The sequence below is a fragment of the Zonotrichia leucophrys genome, chromosome 1A (genome assembly GCF_028769735.1).
Source record: "Zonotrichia leucophrys gambelii isolate GWCS_2022_RI chromosome 1A, RI_Zleu_2.0, whole genome shotgun sequence".
Taxonomy (NCBI): domain Eukaryota; kingdom Metazoa; phylum Chordata; class Aves; order Passeriformes; family Passerellidae; genus Zonotrichia; species Zonotrichia leucophrys.
This window is the reverse complement of record NC_088170.1, coordinates 60392828-60408775: the sequence shown is the minus strand read 5'-3', so window position 1 is coordinate 60408775 and position 15948 is coordinate 60392828. Positions and strand designations below refer to the sequence as shown.

Sequence of the window (15948 nt, the reverse complement as noted above, 5' to 3'; positions counted from 1 at the left end):
AGGGAGTTTGGTCGATGTCATGGAGCAGATAAGACCTTACTGATAGAGAGCAATGTGGAATGCTTAATAAACTAAGTATCAGCAAATGGGAAGTGTTTTTATCCATTCATTGCAAATTAATTCTTGAAAGAGAGTAAAAAATGTAACCCAAACTTGTAAAAGTGCTTTTGAATGATTATGTATAATCACCTAAGCACAACATCATAATGAAAAAAGGCAGATTCAGCAAAACTTCTTAAAACTAAAGGGTTTGTTTATATTTTTCTTAGTAAGATGCCATTGGTAAACTATTTTATTGCACTTATTTTTAATGTTAAGATCAATGATGTCCTGTTCCAGACTCTTTCCCTGCTTCTTCATACTTCTTCCATCTTATTTTTCCTTTTTTTGTCCTATTTGCTTCAAAGTTACTATGTGACACTTCCATATGCTATGCAAAGCATCTTGTAGATGTCTTATCTTTTACTCAAGTTTTTTTGGGGTATTTTTTACCTGAAATATGGGATTTCTAAAGGATTTTCCATGCAGTTCTTCATTAGCAAAAGTAATGGCTGATTCAGTTGTCCATGTACAAGGAAGATGGAAAGATGTTTCCTTACTACCTAACTCCTATAATAGATCTCATTTCCTGTGGAGACAACTAGGCATGTAATTTCAGTATTTATTTCCTGTGAGGAATCTTGCAAGGTGTTGTTCATTAAAAGCTTGTAAAACTCAAAGAAAAGAACTTTGCTTGGGAAAAGCAGTCTAAAACAGATCTGAAAGGATAGAAACCAGCTAGTGAAGAGTTAGACATTCAGAAAAGATGTTTTGGATCACATAAAGAGTACTGGTAGGAGCTGTGTTGTCAGGGGATCATTTTTTCAGCAGATAGGAGGCACAGCTGACCTACAGCTCTTAGACTCCATTAGCTATAAAACTGCTCCAGAGACATTTGTGGTTACCACGAGTAAATATTTACCCAAAACAGCTGCAGCCATCTTCTGTGCCAAATAGACCACAGCAGTCTGATGGAGAGACCTCTCTGGTTTCCTCCAAGTGTGTAGGCTGTCTTGGTTCCTCTCGGAAGTGCCTGAGTTAGGCAGGTCCTTCCTGAGGTCCTAGAGACATTTCCAGCGGCTGTGGCTTCTGAGCAAGTGGAAGGAGGGTCAGGGAGATCTACAGCCCAATCCAGCAACCTGCTGAAAGAGCAAAGCACAGATGGAATGGGATGAAAATCTGGGGACTAGCAGGGACTATACAGAGCTTTTTACATCCCAGGGAGTCATTGATTTCATGGAAAGAAGGACCTCTAATGTAGGGACATCGTGAGCAGGGCAAGCTGTTCCAAAGTTTCTTTGGTTTGTATGTTCTCCAGTCAATGATTTTACATCTTCCCTATTTAAAAACATATGTGGTTTAGTGCTATTATGATAAAGCTCAGTGGTTTGGGTTTTTGATTGGTTATATGTATAATCAAGTCTTTGGAGATGTTACAAGAAGGAGTCTAGACAGGTCTAGATAAAATCTTTGGCCAGCCTGGGTTCAAGCTTATGTGGGAAGAAAACACCAAATCAAAACCTGCTATACTGCCACAAAATAGAAAGTAATTTCTTCACCAGTTTGGTATATCCTTTACATTGCAGATTAAACACTTGATTTCTGGAACTAAAAACTGCAGCTGCTTTTTCTTCTGAATTGATAATCATTTCTGTGGCTATTTAATTGTGAGTTAGTAATGAAAAAACAAAAATCACACAGAAATTCTAGGGATTTCAGAGAGTTTTACAGAGAAGGAAAGTTCTACTGCACCAGTTCTACAATTTGGGGTGACAAAGACAAAAATAATATGCATTATTATAATTCTGAAGTCAGAATCAAAGAGACTGAAACTGAAATATATTTCTATCACTTTCTCTTTTGCAACTTGAAGCTATGAAATTTATATTTGTCAAAAAACATAGACATCAAAGAAATAAAAAAGAAATAACAGTGGTTTAGAATGCAATATAATAAATAAGAAAATAATAATTTTGTGTATTGAAAAAAATGTTGCAAATTAAAAAAAAATTAGGAAAGAAAAATTATTGCCTCAAATTTTGCAGGTGGAGAATCAGGCCTAGTCTCTAGAGAATAAATATTATTTCTGAAGTACTCAAAAGCTTTATCATTTTTTGCCTCTGTTGTCTGAAAGATAAAGAATTGCAGTGTAACAACATATATACTTTTGTCACCAAATTTGAATGCATTTATTGCAGATTACTGGTGTAGAATTTCAACTGAGTTACATTTCTAACTTGCTTCTACTAGGAAAGGGAGGAATAAAATTCATTACTTGTGTTTCTACAGAGCTACCCATTTTTTGTTCATTAATATGTGATAGCTACTTGCACACTGGTTTGAGTTTTTTCTATTTGCCTCAGCGGTAAATAAACTTTACCAGATTAAGGAGAATTATGGGTATTTGCCATGTGTCCCATTTGAGGTCTCTTTGTATGGCAGAACACACAACTTTCAGAACATTCTTCAGAGAAAAAATTGTTCTGTGGAGAGTCTGAAAACAACTTTTTTTTTGTTTTCTCTTGCATAATAATTTTATTTTCAACCTGCTGCAATTACTTCTGAATTACTGACTTCTGAGTAGACGGAAACATAATTTTTTTTAATTAGAATGGATTTGTAATTTGTTTCCTTATCCGATGAGTCCTAAAGCTTTTAAAAAAAAACTCACCAAAGAGAACATCACTGAAAAGTAGAGCAACTTAATCTGGAACTGTCAGTTTCCTGATAGATCAAAAACTTTTTGATGGTATGGAGAGCAAAAGCCTGCTTATAACAGGGTGAATTACTTCAGGCTCCATGTTATGAGGGACATCTAATATTTAGTGCTTGATAAATATTAGATGATCTGCTAAATGTTAGATGGTCACTAGGTATTTTGTCTAGAACTTGAATAGAAATTTCATCTGAAATCTGATTTATTCTGTTATTTTACCCATCAATACATTCTGGAAATGCAGCTGCTTTTCACAGAAATGGCATTAGAGAATTACCATTAACTATGAAAACTCCCTTTGATAAAAGGCTCTAATTTGAATTAACATTCTCCTGCTCTTTCCTCTGAAGTGGACCCTTTGTTGTTGGTCCCTGTGACATGAATTATACTCTTTAAGTTAGCTTGTTAGAGTTGAAAAATATAATTTAAAAAAAAAAAAAACACCAGGGGGAAATTTCCTCTACAAACTATTTCCTATCCTATCAGATTGGAATTATACACCTGTAGGGTGGCTGGGTAAAGAGCATACAGATCTACCTTTAGTGTTATTTTATTTATCTGTTATTTGGAGAAACTCCAGGAGAAATTATCATGACCATCACAGATTAATTTTGCTGTTCATCCAGATTCCTTCAGCCAGCTATGTCCTTCAGGCATAAATTCAGTTTTTGTCTTGTGATCATTGGGGATACTGAGGTATGAGGGTAGATTGAGGAAGAAGATGGTTTATGGATCCAAAGACTACATCCAAGTTTGTTTTCTTACACGGTCAGTTCTGATTTTAAATAAGGAGGGACATTCATGCAATGTACCCTAGCATGTCTTTCTAAAAATGCTAATTTTTAGGGTCCACAAAGTGCTTCACACTTGTCAGCACCATAATCTCCTCTGTTTAACTTGTCATGTTTATGTACTGTTCCAATTTTCTCAGCACTGAGGGGTTTATTTTCCATTATGTTGGACATGTCGTCTAACTCAAGTCTGAAACCAATTTGTGTTCCTTTGAGAGACACAGCAATGTCACAGGCAAAAAAAAATCAATCTATTCACAGTTTTTCTTCCTTTTCCTTGTAATACATTCATTTAATACTTATCACTTCCCAACTATCTTGTCAGGATCCTTTTTAAGCATCATTTTTTAGTGTTCTGTTCATTAACTTTTCAAAGTCCTACGCAGGACTACATGTGACCAGCACATAATCTAAACATCATAAAATTCACATCAATACTGTTCCTCTCTCTTCACTTCAGGACACAGCTGTTCTTTATGTTAATTTCTCTACTCCAAACTTTCAGAAATTCATAAAAAAATTGACATTTCTTAACGGGTGGTTTTGCAAACCAGGTCATCTTGATCAATTTATCATGCTTTTACTCTTCAGTGTTCTATACTGCAATAATATCATGCCCATCAATCATTATTACTCTCTCTTTTTTTTTTCTTTCAGGCACCTGTGGTCTTATGCTAAACCACCTGAACTTCATGTCTTTTTAACTAATAAAATTTAAATCACTGAAATTATCAGAAAGGCTTTTACTAAATCAGTTTTGTTCTTCTTGATAAATAAGTTGTATACTGAGAATTACCTCCTGAGTGGGAATGTGAAAGCAAAGACATTTGTCTCTGCTAGGTACGTGTCAGAGTGGACAATATCAAATCTTGAGTAGCTCAAAGCAAAGCATCTTACCTGGAGGTGCAACCAGGGAACTGCAAATTTAGAACTTCTCTGTTCTTTTCACAGTTTTGTTACCCTTTGTACATGGGCCTCGCATTAACATCCCTTGCCAAATATTCTGCATTTCAATACTAAATGTTGTATTTTCACATCTAAGAGTTATCATGTAAACCTTGGTCTTGTGATAAGTTTTTCTTCTCCAGTTGGTCTTCTCTTTCACAGTCTCCAGCTGTTGTCAATCTTTCTGTTCTACCTGAATCCCTGTAGCCAGGAATAAGCTCATCTGTCAAGCTGGTGTGAAGGAGTGGGAAATTGGAAATTAATTATTCCTTTCAATAGCATCTGGATCCAAAGCATCAAATAATCATGATAGTGCTTATCCCAGCTTTCACCACTGTGGCCAAGTGGCATGATTACCTTTTTATTATGTTGCCATTGGGTGTTTGTCATTCCACCATGTGGTATGAAAATGTGTTGATTATGGTTAACACACCTGAGCTCCTGACACTACCCATTTCCACTGAACAGATTTCAAAAGAAAATTAATGACATTTAGAACCATGCAGACAGCCTGATGCCTATTAAACTCTAAATACTGAAGTTACTACTGTGTAATTTAATAATGACAAGCAGTCAAAGGAAACCAGGAGGTTCTCTAAGTCTCCGTAATTACACTTATTTGTTGCTTTATGGTGAACTTCTGTCCAGTGCTCCCAAATCTCAGAGAAATCAGGAGGAGGGAGACTCTGAGCTCATTAGCAACATCCAGGGCCATCTGAAATGCACTGGCATACCAAGAAATCTTCACTGGAATGGCAGAGTAAAGATGACAACTGAAGATCTGAAATCTTCCATAGATTCTGTGTCATATCTGCCAATCTGGGACACGTTTCTGAATAACATTAGGTGTGGCACCCTGGATACTAGACTGTGTTAAGTTCCTAATTCACAGACTATGACATGAAAATTTACTTGTCTGAAAATCAATATCTAAATCTGGCATATGTGTTGTGTGTCAGCTATAACTGATGGGGACTTAGATTAACTGCTGACATGTAGGCATCCTGTTCTATTGAGATGCCCATGGATATTCCATCTCACTTCCCACCAAAGGTTCTTTTGTCACAATTGACAGCACTAGGATACATATGCAAGCAAAAGAATGGATTTATTGTTGAATGTTTTTCCCCCACACTTGCTGAAGTCATTTTGTGAATGTATTTTCATGAAGAGGACTTTAGGGTGCTGTATTAAAACAACTTATGTACCATCTACATTTTAACAGAAAATATTTGGAACAGGCCTTGATATTCATCAATGTGACATACAATAATTCACTGTGAGATTTCTTTATTGGGCTTAGAAAGTGTTAAACCTTAAATGGGAATAGAATCTAAACACATGAAAGAGCAGAGAGAGTGATATAGTTAGGCAGAGTTTCTGACTGTCAGAGAGCTCCAAAAATATGATGCAGTATTCCTGAAAAGTTTTGAGGCTTAAATTAGCTTTCACTAAAGCCAGGCTGAGTTGTCAGACGTGTTCTTAGCAAGCATACAAAGTCTTTATGGGAATGGCAACACTTGCAGACCCTTCTAGAATCAACAGCCACAAGCTGTCAGGGCTCTGAAGTCTCAATTTATATTCCAAATGATGTTGCTGGTTCTGTGTGTATGACACATACCAGGCTTTTCACCTTGCTGGGTTTGCTCTGCTCAGGGGGAGTTGCATTCAACAATGTATTTTTTGCCTGAGACAAGGAATTGCTTTCATTTCCAGTTCTCACAGCATTAGAGCAGCACAGTCAAGAGTGTAATTTCTAGTCTGGAAAGAGAACCAGTGACACTGTTTTTAACAGCAGTCATTGGACAACAGACACGAGCAAACCTGGAGATTCTTCAGGGAAAATTTCCCTTCAGGCAAACAAAAGGTTCTTTTTCATGTCTGTAAAAAAATATACCCTTGACCTTTTCAAAATGCAGATAGAACCAGTGAGCAAACATCTGAGATGTCTTGCTCATCATGTATGAGTACCTATGCATGCAGACTTTTCCTAATTGAGTTAGTATTTAAATAAAAATACATATTCTTAGACTTCAGAGAGGAAAATAACAGTTCACCCAATACTACCTGCACCTCCAAAACAAAAACTAGGATATGAACTTAAGGATTTGAACTTTTAGTAGAAACTTCTGTCATAAAAAGAGGCAAGGCTCTTCCTCAATTCCATAAGATAACTTTTTCTACTTCAGGTCAAGTTGTTCCAGTAAAATCTGTTCTGCAGCAGCATTTTCTCAGTTCCAAGACATGACTGTCCTTGAGATAATATAGTTTGCTATCAGCAAGGAAATAAATCTGTACCAGAGTAACACTATTCTGGTAATCGGTGTCTGAAAAGAGAAGACAGTTTGTGCACAAATGAGACATTCTATAGGTGTTTAGTATCTAACTTTGTCCTTGGAAAATAATTCGTTCTTATTGACCACATAAAAAGCTTGTTCCAAAAATGTATTTTCATTTCCACAAATTGGGATTTTTATTATTTTTTCAACCTCTAGTATATTTACACATCAGAAACTGTCCCTAACTATTGCATTTGCCTCTGCACTGTTTTAGATATGATACAAAAATTCTCTGCCTCACATCCAGATTAATTAGAAGGACATGGTACTTGTTGGGTTTTTTTCCTGGTTTCATAAATTATTTTAAATCTCTGACTGATAAGCAATTCATAGAGCTGTAGCAGCTAAGGAAAATAAATACCTGTGTGTCCATTAGAATGTAAATTAACTCATTACTATGCCTGCTCCTGACCTTTTCTGATGGCTGTGTTCTTGCTAACAAAGACACTTTGCTATTCATGAAAGTGAAATTTAATGGTAGCTTGAGATTCTCTGACATATTTTAGATTACATTCTGATAGACTCAGGTGACCGGTGAGGGTTCCAGCTTGAACAGCAAATACTTTTAGCATTCATGACTTTGAATAGCTATCCTTTTTCTAATTATTTGTGAAGATTTGAATATTGTTGAAAATTTGTTGCTTCAGGAGGCTAGGTCAGTAAAACTTCATGAACTTCACAAAAAGGGCTCCTATGTTTAAAAAGTTGAATATTGACAGTACCTGACCTCACAGTCATTTAAGATTTTGTATCGGCTCTATAAACATGGAAACTTACAATCATAGAATCATGAAAAGGTTTAGATTGACAGTACCTTAAGATCATCAAGGCCAACCATTAACCAGCACTGCAAAGTCCATCACTAAACCATGTCCTGAAGTACCACATTTACACATCTTCTAAATACCTCCAGGGGTACTAACTCAACCAACTCCCTGGGCAGCATGTTCCACTGCTTGGCAATCCTTTGGGTGGAGAAATTTTTCCAAATATACAATCTAAACATGCCCTGTGCAACTTTAGGCCATTTTTTCTTGTCATATCTCTTGTTACTTGGAAAAAGAGATCAACCCCCACCTCACCACAACCTCCTCCTGAAATGTGTGGAGCAAAAAGGTCTCCCCTGAGCCTCCCTGTGTCCAGGTTCAACACCCCCAGCTGCCTCAGCTGCTCCTCATCAGATTTGTGCTTCAGATCCTTCCCTGGCCCTGTGCAAGCCCTTCTCTGGACCCATTCCAGCATCTCAACGTCTTTCTTGTCCTGAGAGGCCCAAAACTGATTAAAGGTGTGGCCTCCCCATTGCTGAGTACTGGGGAATGATCACTGCTCTGGGCCTGCTGGCCACACTATTGCTGATACAAGTCAGGATGCTAGTGATTGTAAGACTTCTCCCAGCTGCTTATAGAATATTTCATGAGCCTCTTCATCCTGGTTGGGTGGTCTACAAAAGAGGAATCCCACCATGTTATCTGTCTAGCTGGCCTCTCTTAATTCTTAAACATTCAGCCGTGTCATCTCATCACTAAGGTCCAGACAGTCAAGACAGCCTCTAAAATACAGAGCTGTCTCTCCTTCTTTGCCTGTGTCTTCTGAAGAGTTTATTGTCTTTCATTGCAGCAGTCCAGTGATGTGAGTCATCCCACCACATTTCTGTGGTGGCAGCTATATCATAGATTTCCTGTGGTACCAAGAACTGGGCTTCCAGCTCTTCCTATTTGTTGCCTGTGCTGTGTGCAGTGGTGCAGGCATTCTCCAGCTGGGCTATTGATCCTGCCACCTTTTTGGGGAGATAAGCCCTAATTCCTGTGTGACCACTGTCAGCTGCTTCCATGGTTTCTAGCTCATTAATAACCCTCATGTCTCTGGTGCTGCATGGATCCATCCCCTACCTCCACTGAGGACATTGGTAGCACACTGCCCCTCAGTGACATGCAGCCCCCAGGGTTAGCTCTAGCAAGCCTGCTTTTATCCCTTACCCTGTTCGAATGCAGTTTAAATCTCTTTCAATGAGCCCTGCTACCTCCTGTGCATAGATTCCCCACTATGAGACAACTGTACCCTATCTGTTCTCTGAAGTCCTGGTGTTCTCTAAACTAACCCATGATCAAAAATACAAAACTCACACTTTGCTGGTGGCACCAGACTCAGAGCCAAGGAATGATCTGCTGGTTCTTCCTGTTTCTTCTGTAATCATCTTCTGCAACTGTAAAAATAGAGGAGAACCCTATCTGTGCTTCTGATCCCTTAACCACTCATCCCAAGGCCCTGAAGTCAGTCTTGATTTCCCTCTAACCTCTTGTTGCAGCTTCATCACTGTCTACCTGAGAAATTAATAATGGGGCTGTGTCAGGGTAGGAAGCTTTCTCTTCATATCTTTAACCAAGGCTGGAGGGAGGCAAAAGACTTCCATAAGAGCTGGGTCTGTGCTGCATATGAGGCCTTCTGTTCCCTTCAGAAAGGAGTTTCCTGTGACAATGACCCATCTTTGTTTTGGGAGGCAGCTTTGGCGCAGGGAGCAGGCCAGCTTGCTGACAGCATCACACCCATGCTGCATGAAGCACCAGCCTTGTTATGTTTGGTTCCACTTGCAGAGTCTCATACCTGCTATGCCTGGACATCTGGAGAGGTGAGGCAGTCCAGTCCCAGGGGAGACATGCACTGGGCAGGCACTTGTCACCACTGCCACCAATCCCTTAAGTCACTGTGTTCAGCCAAGGGGAGGGGATAACAAATTCCCTCTATCATCTGTCCTGTCTATCTGGGGAGCCTGTCCCTGGGAATAGAGGGAGTGAAGGTTAAAGCACAGTGCTGGTAACACCAAAGTCATGGGCTCAGTCCCTGGATGGGCCATTCACTCAGAGATGGACTTGACAATCCCTGTGTGTCTGTTCTGACTCAGAATATTCTGACATTCCAGTAGTCTGATACTCTTACACTCCCCCTGATTCCTCAGCCTATTCACTTCTTCCCAGAGGTGTCACTGAGCACAGGAGGTCCTCACTCACTATGCCAGCTGTCCTGGCACAAGGGCAGTGCAAATCCTGGTACTGGGGTGGCAGTATGATCCCACTGGAGTTCCACCTGGGCAGCTGTGCTCCTCATGCTGGGTGCAGAGTTAGAGAGGCCTTGTCCTTCCTGTAGCTGGCAGGGTTTCAGCACCATTCCTGTGTGCCCTTCTGTGCCAGCTGCTGCCAGACTATCACATCATGCCCTTAGCCACACCATGCCCTGTGTGCCCACCCTGCTGATGGTGGTCCTGACCCCCAGAGATCCCTACAGGGTATTTTGTCCTTGGGAGGAAGGTTTGGCCTGGTGCTCCTGGTTCTGTTAGCCTGGCATGGGCTGCAGGCTGCTATTGGCCCTCCTCTGAGCTTCCCAAATTCAGACAGTTCCCCCATGCATCTCACTGGAGCATTCCACAGGCAATCATGTCAGCACCAGAGCCACTCGCCTCAGCAACTTCAGTAGGATGAGATCAGGTATATTTTCCTGAAGTACTCTTCTACTTCTGCATCATTACTGATAAACTTCTGTCTCACACTTCATGCTATGTGCCAAGAAGTCTGAAACTCTGAAAGAAGAGCTGAAATAAAGACTTGGACTCACTAAGTCACCTGGAGTAGAGATGAACCATTGGGCTGATACCCCAATGGGGTAGAGATCTAGCTGACCTTCCTTTGAACAGTCCCTGCTTTTTGCCCATACTTTCATAGATTGTCTGTAGGCAGAAATGTATTTAATCTTTGGGATCACTTTTCATAGGTGTAGTAGGCCAAAGAGTGAAGAACAGTGATGATTTAAACTGGAGCACTACTTCTGTTGAAGCTTCACTTGGGTTGAGAACAGGAGCAATCAAGTAGTGGAACATAAAGCAAAATGCCAGCACAAGCAACTACTGAGAATCAGTTTGCACCGTTCTGAGTCTTTTTTCAGGAAAACCTGATTAATAACATCTGAGCATATGTATATAGCCATAAAGAAGACAGAAGTATTTCTCAGTTTTGTTAATGTGAACCTGCATTTGATGCAGCTGATGACTGTAACCAGCCTTCAAGTTTCTGCAACACAGTGCAGTTATTTGCCATGCAGCTTCTATGTCACCTACTGCAGGGGAAAGGCACTGGCTCTAAACACTGGAATATTGTAGTCAAAGGCAGTGGGTCGTTCATCTCACTCTGATGTGGGATGTGTTGATTTTTGGCCCATTGCATCAGATGCCATCCCAGCTAAAGACCAAATGGACCCTCCACAGCATGGCACCATGTCTCTGCAGGACAGCTGACAGCAGGAGTAGCTTACTGTGCTTGAAGAGCTAGAGCTTGCAGTCTTCTTACACCTACTCTTTATTTCAGGTAAATCAACCTTTTGTTGTTGATAGAGTAAGAGTCAATATTTAGAGCTGTTTGAAAAAGATGGACCGTTGAAAAATATTATGTGATAATGATTGATTTTATTAGAAATGGAACTACTAATTGCTATTCCCTATACATCATCTGATACTTTAAATATGGCATGATCAACTGAAACCTTTTATCACCTCCTTTTTTTCATAAGTATTATTTCCATTTATTTTCATTCATTGTCTCCTTTTAGATTTTGTTTACGACAGTATATAAATTAATTTAATGTACTACTTCTCATTGATCATACTTCTTTTCCTTAAAAGGAGAAAATATCTGAAGAGTAATTGAATTAATGATATACATTGGTTCTGTATACACACAAAAAATACCTCTCCGACAAATATTTTCAGAATTTTAGCTGTAGGATATTTTAAATCTTAATGAGTCAACTCAATGGTAGAATTAGCTCTGTGCACCCAATCTGAGCACACCTTACATAGCTCAACAAAAAGCAAACATACAGAGGGAGAAACCAGGTGTAATGTGAATGGTAAGAAACAGTTCCCTGAACCTGCTAATGGTGAACACCTGAGTCTGAGCTCTCAGTGTTCTCACCTGTCACATCAATTTGAAGTTAATGAGTATTTGATACCTTTGTAAATCAGGCCCATATAGACAACTGATAGACATCTCAGGGATTGCAGTAAGAGAAAGAAAAAAGCACAGAAAATAAATCTAGTGCTACAGTAAATTTATCCAGTAACTTTTCTCGAAGGAAAAACTTTTGCTTGAAGTGTTGTCACATGGATGTTGATAAGATGCCCATGGAGTCAGTTAATGCTCTGGGAGTGCTCATCAGCCATCTGTTCAGTGACTTCCAAGCGTCTTGGAAGGAGAAAGGTCTGTTCAGTGCTTAAGACAGCTTTGCTCAGGAAGCCATATGCAACAAGGATATTAAAGCACAAAAAAACTCCCAAGAAGCCCAGTGAAAGCTAGTGGGCTTTCACCCATTAAAAGTGAAACTGTGACAAGTGATGTGGAGGGATGTTGACTTACCCTGAACGTTGCTTTAGATTAAAAATCTTTGTGTTGGATGCTGTTGAGTTCCTCCCTGCAGCACACGCCGTCACAGCAGAAATCAAACTGTTCCCAGGCTTCAGTTTAATTATCCATACACATCTGCCACAGGGGTAAGCATCCTTAAAAGTTCTGTGACTTAGCAATAGCTGTGTGAGTTACTTAAGATTCTACGAGGTGTGAGAACTTCTCCAGGAAACAATGCAAAATAATGTGCAATAATGAATAATGAGAATAATGAAGATGGAAATGGAGCACAAATCATCCCCATGGGAGCAGCCTAATAACCAAGGGCTGGTTTTGTACTACTGACATTACAGAATTTGCAAAAAACCTGAAAAGGAAACTAATCAGAGCTCTGTCTTGCAAATGCTCTAAGTCCTGCCTGATAAGCTGCTTTTAGAAAACTAAACTTTTCAACAGTAAATCCTTGCTGAAGTGTAACGCACATGATATCTGTAAGGATATTTTACAACAAAAGCATACTTAAACTTGGCTATAAGAGGAAGTAGATACAATGAGTGTGATGTGATTTGTCTTTTGTTACAGGATATCTTCATCAAAAAGGAGAAGTACAGTAAACTGAAGCTGGAATTTGCCTTGATATGAAAAAAAAAAAGGAAAAAAGTTTTTTCTTCCTGCTACTTTTGAACCCAAAATCTGTTTTCAGTTCACAGTGTTTTTTAGTTAAGTTACAACTTAGAAACCGTCACAGCTCTGATTTCCAGGGAAGCTCATTTTGGAAGGTGGTAAATACAACTTAAAAAGCAATCTCAAAAATAATTTTTGTAACACTGCTTTATGAGAAAATGTAAATCTGAGTTTTAGAAGACATGTGGTTGTTACTGTACCTCAGCTTATTTTTTTTAAATTAAACAATTAAAATGTTCATATGTGTTGGCCACCAGCTGCTGTACCTTATTACAGTTTAAATAGCCAGCCTGGAATAAGAAATCATTATATTCTCAAAATCAATTTTGCAGAAGCATATGAGGTCATGTATTTTTATTGTTGCATGCTTACATGTTACCACAGTATTTTCCTGTTAGCACCTGGCTTAATGGTGGGGCTTTTTTAACAAAAGCCAGGAACCCAACTGTCCTTTCCTAAACTGATGCAGACCTGCACTGGCTGTCTTTACAAGGAGTGTTAATAAAAAAGATACAGGAATCTTCAAGAAATGGGCTGCAGCTTGTGTGGTGAGGTTGCCATGAGGAGGGGAGGCTCTCAGGCACACGGGTGAGCCAAAAGCCACTCATGGGAAGAACAGGCTGCATGAAGTCTTTTTAGGTGGATCTAAGCTGACTTCTGTTATTTCAAATTTTAAACATGTATGTGGATATGGAGGTGAGGGGTGTTCATATGTAAATGTATATAATATTTTCAGCTACTCAAGTTTTTATGAAGACATCCCAAGTTGGACAACAGAGGGCTGGGAGTTTGGGGAAGGAGAAGCAGAAACCTGGAAGTGGAATGAGGTTGTCAGAGCTTGTCCAGTACATGTTTCTAGTTGGATGTGAGTTGATCAGAAGGTTGCACAGTATTAGTATTGTACTAGTACACAAAAGAAGTTGAAAGCTGCATTTTTTGGAGAATAAATTTCAGCCCTGTTGATAAATCAACATCTGTATATGAACTGATGCCAGTCTGCTGGTAGCCATCATTCAGGTGGGATCCTGCTCTCCATGGTGGGGAGGGCTCACATGGCATGTAAGGAGCTCCAGAAAGTGAAGGAAAATGTGATGTGAAGTGAGGTCAAACTAAATGAAAGTCCACTTCTCATTGCCTGCTCTAGATGTGGCTGCAGATGGCCAACACTGCTGAGTGGACACTGAACATACATTATTAAGGTATATTCTTCTGGTGAGATTTTAAGCCTCAGTTTTCTACTTGTAGAGGATTTGTTTATTTTACTCTTGCAGTGTTCTACATACACAATATTCTCTTGAATTGCAGCAATTGTTGCATATGTTTAAATACTGGTGATAATTATTTTGGTACACAACAATTATCCATGATCAGTCTCACATTGAATAACTGATGATGTCATATATTCTATAAAAGTCAGTTTTGTTTAGGTTGGGGAAAGGATGTTTAGTTCAGCTGTGAGTGTAGGTCTTCTGTGAGACAATATGAAAATTGTCAAGAAATAGGTAAGAGATGTAATGTAAAGCTCCTTTATGGAACTAGGCCTTCTCCCCTTTAGCCCAGCACCTAATCTTTGACAGAGGTGAGAGATTATCTCGTTTTACATGAGGTCAAGGTGTAACAGATGGAATTAAATCAGAAGAATGGATTTTACTATTAGTCCCAAGGTTTGTTACCTTTAGAGATTGTTGCTTCTATAGCATCTGTTTGTACACATATGGATCTCCAATTTATTTTTTTTTTTCATTTTCCTTTGGATCTTTTACTTGTCTGGCATCATATATCCGTTACTTTTCTTAACATAATTTCATGCTGTGTGAATAAATACTGCTTTTTAGTTTTTTTGAGTGTAGATGTTGTCATTTGTATGTTGCAGTCTGTGCCCATAACCTCCAAGCAAAATATAAGTTTATATTCTCTTTGTTTAAATGAATAATTGGATTTTTTTTAATTGAGGGGCTTTAAAAAAAATCTTGACTTGATGTTTATGTCACTGTTTATTTGATTTTTAAATACTTCTTATATTTTTAATTGATAGTAAATTTTATATGATATCTCCAGCATAACTTATTTTTAGGTGGAGAAAGTAAATAAATAGGGAAAAAAAGACCTTTCAGTTTAATCAGGAGTAATTTTTTACGACAGTAAGTTATGGGAGGTGCACCAGTATCAATGGGTAAGGAGTGTTACCTCTGCCATTATTTTCTGAACAACAAATCAGGGTAGTAAGTTGATTTGAGCAAATTTCTAGTCTCATCTTTAGCTCAGAGCAGAAAAGTACTTTTTAGTTTTCACTCTTATTAACAGTACAGAAGTATAGTGGGTAATAAAAAGGTAGCCATCTGCCATCCAATAAGTTATTTAATAAGGTTCTGCTACAGAATCTTTAATACTGAAAGTGATGTACAAGCCAGATCTATCAAGGATGCCTGTTATCTCAGCTTGAGTTTGCAGATGGAAAGAAATCTGTCCACTTGTTAATAAAGCAGTTTTTATCCAGGGACTGTAGAGTCATTAAAAGTAAACCTTTCCAGGATTACTTGTTTCAATAGGCCTTTTTTTTAAAAAAAAACACATCATCATTACTAAATACCCAGTGTTTCACTACAAATGGCTCAAGTGCTTTTACATTGCAAGATACTTCAGTCAAAATTAAGTAAGTATCAGGGCAGAAAAGATTACCTCATTATCACAGAATTCTAGAAACTTTAAATATACGTGCACATATAATTCCTGTTGTGATTTTTCTGTAGAAAGATACTATGCTAATCCTCTCATAATTTTAATTATCTTTTTAGACTCACTTTAGAAAAAGAAGTAATGAAGTCAGTACTACTCTTTCAGCTGAATTCATTTTTTGAATGAAAGAGCAGCCCTCCTATTAGATATCTCACTTTAAGTGTCATTTCTGTTTCCAACAAAACAAATGAACTCTGTTATTAGTTTTTAATTTTACCTAGGAAGGTCCACAGCCTTTTTTTTACCTGCTATTATGCTGAGAATGAGTTTTTTAATGAAAGCTATGTTGAGACCTGGTATTTTTTTAAAAA

At 38.5% G+C, this 15948-nt stretch overlaps 1 protein-coding gene across 17 annotated transcripts in view; it reads left to right on the top strand.

The window, feature by feature from the left end:
• MAGI2 (membrane associated guanylate kinase, WW and PDZ domain containing 2) overlaps positions 1-15948 on the top strand; it is a 719010-nt gene that overhangs the window by 608805 nt on the left and 94257 nt on the right. The gene's annotated exons all lie outside the window — the stretch shown is intronic.